The sequence below is a fragment of the Vombatus ursinus genome, unplaced genomic scaffold (assembly GCF_900497805.2).
Source record: "Vombatus ursinus unplaced genomic scaffold, bare-nosed wombat genome assembly UNPS02009205.1, whole genome shotgun sequence".
NCBI classification, from domain to species: domain Eukaryota; kingdom Metazoa; phylum Chordata; class Mammalia; order Diprotodontia; family Vombatidae; genus Vombatus; species Vombatus ursinus.
The window spans coordinates 14,100,936-14,107,639 of NW_020948983.1; the positions used below are offsets into that span (position 1 = coordinate 14,100,936).

The 6,704-nt window shown below is 38.3% G+C and overlaps 1 pseudogene; it reads left to right on the forward strand.

Moving 5' to 3' along the window:
- The first annotated feature begins 3,273 nt into the window (after positions 1 to 3,273).
- Positions 3,274 to 3,728, forward strand: LOC114035402 (annotated as a pseudogene).
- The last annotated feature ends 2,976 nt before the right edge of the window (positions 3,729 to 6,704 follow it).

Consider the following 6,704-nt stretch of genomic DNA (forward strand, 5'->3'; position numbering starts at 1 on the left):
TCCCAAACCACCTAACACCAAGGCTTGCCACTTGTTGTTAACATGGCCCCTAGCCTGGAGGTGTTTACTCTTCAAGGGACCAAACCTGTCCTGGGATTTTACACACTTTGTTCAGTGTGTAAGTTTGTAAGGTGCTATTTTGTCTCTTTTGTGAGGGAAAATCTTGAGAGCTTGGATTTTTCTGAGCTACTCCACCATCTTCCTGGAATCCTCTCCCCAGGTATTCTTTTCTGTGCTCTGGTCTTTATCCACAAAAGGCCCCTGCTCCTTTATAGCCCCAAGAATTGAGGGTACTCTAAACCCTGGAAATGTGACCCTGGGACTGCCTTTGGGCAATGTAACAGCATCCTGAGCCCAGTGCTAGCGTAGGTTCCTCTGTAATCTCTTTCTGAGCAGTTATCTCATTCTCTTACTGTTTCTGGGCTGAGAGCTCCTAAAGCTTCTCCTGCTGCTATTGTTGCCGACTATTGGTATTACTACATGTATTCTGTGTCAGCCTCCTACTCTTATGTCACAGACCTCTCCTACCAACCTGCTAAGTTATTTTGGGCTGGAAAAATGTTTCCCCTTCACCATTAAAAAAAAATCTGCTTTTGCAAAATTTGATTCGAGATGCTATTTTAAAGTTGTTTAGAGGTGAATATTTGGAGAGTTCAGTTGGGTTGCTGCCTCTACTCTGTCATTTTAGCTCCACCCCTGACCAATAGATTTTCAACCTCTATTTGAACACATAGTGATAGGAATTCCTCCCCCCCTCGCCTAAGATGCCATGGTTAGGCTACTAAGATTGCTAGAAAGTTCTTCCTTATCTTTAGCCAATATCAGCCTCCATATAATTAACATAATTGATGCTATTGTGGTTTCTACATTTGGAGTCATTGTGAATATTCAGTTCCACTTTTACATGATTGTACTCTAAATATTTGGAAATAATCATTATGTCCCTTCTTCAGAATCATAAAAATTCAGGATTTCGGAATTGGAAATAACTTCAGAAATCAGTATGTCCAACCAGACTTGAAAAAAAAACACTCTCTACAAGATACAACCCAAGTAGTCATCCATTTTTAGCTTGAAGATCTCTGGTGAAGAAGAACTCATTATCTCCTAAGGAAGCCTATGCCACTTTTGTATTGCTCTAATTGTTATTAAGTTTGCCTTTATTTCAACCTCAATTCTTATCTCTAGTCCAATGTGTGCTATACTGTTCAATAATTTTATTTATCACTTTCATATCCCAGAATTCAGAAAAAAATAACAGCTCCAGACTCACACAGACCAGATGTAATCCTATGGACTTCTCTTTAAATTTTTTGTCTAATACATACGCTAAAAGTTCTCTTAAATCATTTTGGCTATATCCAGATATCTACCAGAAAGGAAAGATCTTCAACTTCCACATAAACACTCAGATAATTAGTGCCTTGATCTTAGGACTGGTAATTTTCAATTCAACAGAAAATATAAATGACTTGCACCAAAACCTACAAACAGACAAAATAACTCACTTTCCCACTTGGGGGATCCTTATCTTCAGACATACATTCAATTCTCTAGCCTCATTTAACAGTCCTTGGTGATAGTAATATGGATCATGCCAAATACATGGTACACTTACAGGGAGACTGCACCACTACAGAGACTAGCAACCTTCTCCTCTAGGAGTTATTTGCTATACTCAGGACCTACACATGATTCACACCATGAATAATATGAGTTATGATGTACAAGTTTGTATTTTCTCTCTTCTCCAGAATAAAAATTCCCAGTTCCTCTATTGTTCCTCATAAAACTTGATTGCAAATCCTCCCCATTCTTTTATGTGTCACCCATAGCAAAAACAATAGTACAAGTATGCGGGGCACCTAGGTGGTGCAGTGGATAGAGGTCTGACCTTGGAGTCAGGAGGACCTGAGTTCAAATTCATCATCAGACCCTTGACATTTACTAGCTGTGTGACCCTGGACAAGTCACTTAACTCTGATTGCCTCACTAAAAAGTGAAAAAAATAGTATAAGTATGGTGTGACCACGGTAGAGTATATTGGGCCTATTATCTTCATTGTTCTTGGCACTATACTTCTCTCAATGGACACTAAGAATTTTTTTTTTTTAGCAGTTGCTATTGGATTATTGAGTTTATGGTCACTTGAAATCTTGTTTGTTTGCTGTTTGTGTTTAAAACATGCCCTACTATTCAACTGACAGTTATGTAATTAACTTAAAAAAAACTCTAAATTGAGGGTTTTATATTTATATTGATTAAGTATCAACATATTAGTCCATATCTATATCATTACAGTAAGGAGTTTGAGTAAGTCACACAAGTAGGCCAATTGGTTATGTTGCAAATTTTTATTATCTAATCTTAATTGAACCATTATGGCAGCAAGGAAAACTTTTGATTTATCCCTGTTTCCTAACTTATTCCCCCCCAAAAAACTATTCCAAACTCTCTCTTCTCTCCTCAAGCCTCCTATTCCTAATCTTATTAGTTCACCTTAGCCACCTTTTATTTTAAAGAGAAAAATTGAATCAACTGAATGTGAGCTCTTGCTTTTCTTCATCTCAAAACTTAATTTCCATTATTCTGAACTCTTTACTCCTCTAGTATCTGATAATGAGGTGAATATTCTGTATGCAAACCCCTCTACATATCAAGTCAAATCAGCAATCAATTATTAAACACATACTTTATGACAGGCATTGGGTCTACTTTAAAGCTACCTTCTATCTACACTGTGTGTGTATTATATGTTATATATTATATATGTTATATATTATATATGTTATATTAGAGAAACTAACCCAAATGTTCGCATGGATTTTTTATGCCCAACCTTGGTAGAGCATTCTGAACTAGTATTGGTCTGATCAGCCATAGTTGGATACACTGAAACTTGACTCTAGCACAGTGATGTCATTTTGGTCCTCTATAAGAATGAAGGACAACAACCAACCAATTATATGTTTTACATATATATATATATATATATGTGTGTGTGTGTGTGTGTGTGTGTGTATGTTTGTATGTATGTATATATGTTATATATATATAGCATATACACACACACACACATATATATATATACATACACATATACACACACACATAATTTCATGATGTATCTATACAGTGTATTCCCCATAGGAATGTAATCTCCTTGAGTTCAGGAATTATTTTTGCTTCTTCTCTGCATCCTCAATGCTTAGCCCAATGCCTGGCACATAGGAAAACTTGTGAAAGAGAGAAGAGCTTCTCAGAGGCAAAGCCATGGCTCAAGCATCCATTTGTCTGGTCTCATGCCCAAGCACCCAGGGGTCTTTAGATCCATCTCACATTGAGCAGCTCATTTTCAAGGGCCAAGAAACTAAAGAGTTTGCCTTATTTCCCTACAGTAACTTCCCAGTGTGGGCAGCAGTCCTGACTCTGGACGGGAAGATTTTTTCAGGATGCAGCATAGAAAATGCTTCCTACCCAGTAGGCACCCACCTGTGCAGAATGCATTGCCATTCAGAAGGCCATCTCAGAAGGACACAAAGAGTTCCCAGCCATTGCTGTTACCAGTAATTTGGAGAATGACACATGGAGCCTGTAGACAAGTGATGAGAGAATTTGGAAAACATTGGTATGTCTACATGACAAAAGCAGATGGTACATATGAAGTCAGGATGGTCCATGAACTGCTGCCTGGATTGTTTGGACTATATGAGCTACAGAACAATTAGTGAACTGTGATGATGGAAATGTCCAGATGAGTGCCTTTTCAAGCACCTATGAAAAAATTCACTCTCAGTATAGTCCAGTAGCATCATCCCCAGAGCAATATTGATATGAATCAACAGTGATGACTAGGTCCTAAGCATTGGCTATTTCTGCATCTCCTGTTCAGTCTAGGGATCTCTTTGCCACTTATATTTGAAGTGCCTTGAACATACTATGTGGTGATAATGGAAAGAACACCAGCCTGGGAGTCAAGAGATCTATGTTGTATTCTCAGCTCTGCCTCTAACTTCTTATGGGACCTTACAGTAGTCATTTAGCCTCTCCAGGTCTCAGTTTTCTTTTCTGTCACATCAGAATATTGGCCTAAGTCAGGGTTTCTTGATCTTTTTTAAGTCCTGGACCCCTTGGGCAGTCTGGTGAAGCCTATGGAGCCTTTCTCAAAAACAAAAAGTTTTTAAATGCATAAAATAATACATATTATTACAAAGGAAACTGATTATATTGAAATACTAATAGCAAAATATTAAAAAAAAAACAACAAAAATAAATTCACAGAGCCCCGGTTAAGAATCTTTGGCCTAGGTAGTCTCTGAGGTTCTTTCCAACTCAAACATTCTAAGGTCTATCCTCTAACAGCTCAGCTCTAACATTCTATGTTCTCCAATTCCTACTGTTCTCAGAACCTACCTATTAACTATAGCCTTCATTGAAACCAGGTGCCAATCAGGAATCCTGCTGACAGCCAAGATCCTTCTCCCTGTCTCTACCTTCCATTGTGGATGGGGTCATGAAGTAATGTAAAAGAATTATTCAGTTGCTATATTAATTCTGCTTAGCTGGAACCAAAATAATCACCCTTTGGTGGCCAATCTTCTGATGACTTTTAGTTGGAACTATCGGGGCCAAAGTCACCGTGTATTCACGACTTGGCTCCAGCTTCCTCTCTAGATGCTGGACCTCAAATTTGATGAGCACCATCCCACTCACACCAAAGCCAAAACTAGAAGGTGTGGGTCCTCCCCAATTGTAAATCATACAACTCAAAATGACATATAGCACCTGAGAAAGGACATAGAACTCCAATGTTTAAGTGACAAATGTCAGAGCTGTATGTTCTTTCTGGATTGTTGTATATTACAATTTGCATTGTGTTACACTGGTCCCATCCAAGTCCAAGCTTGGGAGGAAGATGGTCCTCCATGGTACTAATAGTAATGCTACTGTGCTGACCTATCACTACCTCAATTTATCCTCTGGTTATATTGACCTATCCTCTGCTGATTCTGTATTGTGTGTTTTTTTTAATATCCATCTTCTTCCTGTAGCATCTGGCTAATTTAATATACTAGCCCCAAGGACCAAGGAATACCAAAATTTTCCATCTGTCATTTCTTTTCCTGAATCCTTGATATAATATACTTGGAGTGTTACATTCTTAAAGTTAATTAAGTTATTGTAAATATCATAGAGGGGCCTCTACCATCCTCTGCTCATGCCAGCCCATATCCAGTTTAACCATTTGGTCACCATAATACTCCCTCTCTCTCAGCAAATCCAATGGAATAAAGATAATCAACGAGTAAGACAAGTCAGTAAGCATTTATTAAGTACCTACTATGTGCCTGGCACTGTACTAAGGGCTGGGGATATAAATGAAGACAGAAAAAAAACAGTCTCTGCTCTCAAGGAGCTCCCAGTCTATGGGGGAGTCAAAATAGAACTATGTACAAACAAGATAAGATGGGATAAAGGGAAGACTCTCAAAAAAAGTTTTTAAATGCATAAAATAATAAATATGATTACAAAGGAAGGCACTACAATCATGGAGGAATAGGGTAGGGACCTGTGATTTCATTGCTATAGTGAACACTCAGATAAGGAAATCCCTTCTACCAAGGCAGGTAAGCCCCTTCCCTGCAACTTTGTAGTGTCAGAGAATAGTTTGGGGCATTGAGGGGTTAAGGGATTTCAGGCTTCCATAGGCAGTATGTGTCAGAGTCAGGCCTTAAACTTAGATCATCCTGGCTTCAAGGCTAGATCCCTATTAACTACGCAGCTTTGCCTCAACAATTATAAGAGTAAATGATTACTGTACACAAGAAACATAGTACATGGTCTTGAGTCCCAAACTGGTCACCAATTATTGGCCTGCATCATCTCCTAATGTATTGTTTCACCTGTCATTTCCTCTCCTGCTAATGCCACGAGGCTACCCTTCCTACCCTTTTTTTTTGTTTGTTTTTGAGAGGCAATCAGGGTTAAATGACTAGGGTCACATAGCTAGTAAGTGTCTGAGACTGGATTTGAACTCAGGTCCTGCTGACTCCAGTGCTGGTGCTCTATTCATTGCTCCATCTAGCTTCCATCCCCCCAACTTCATATACTTTAGAGGAAGGGATAGGAGGGAGGGAAAAAAAATTGGAACTCAATATTTTGTAAAAATGAATGTTAAAATTGTCTTTACATATAATTGGAAAAATAAAATACTATTTTAAAATCAAAAAAAAAAAAGAAAGACTTGTGAAGTCCTTGTTGATTAAAGTCCCAACAGTATCTCAAACTCAATATACCTAATTAAGAACCCATTTTTGACCCCAACTCCTAATCCAGCACTTCTCTCTTCTTTAATAGTGCCATCCTTCTTCTACCATTCAAGTTTGCTACCTCAGCATTATCATCAACTCCTAATTCTTCCTCTCTGCATATCTCCAATCAACTGCCAAATCTTGTTCTGCCTCCAAATATCTCTTGAATATGAACGATTTCCTCTTTATTTGGATACCACCTTTCTTAAGGTCAACATCACCTCTCCCCTAGACTTCCTAGAGTAATGACTTCCTAATTGGTTTCCCTGCCTTGCCTTATCTCTTCCCCTAGTAATCCGTTCTCCACATAGATGCCAAAGTGATTTTCCTTAAGTGAATCTTTAACCTTAACACTCCTTTATTCAGTGAAGTCCAAGGGCACAAATATAATGT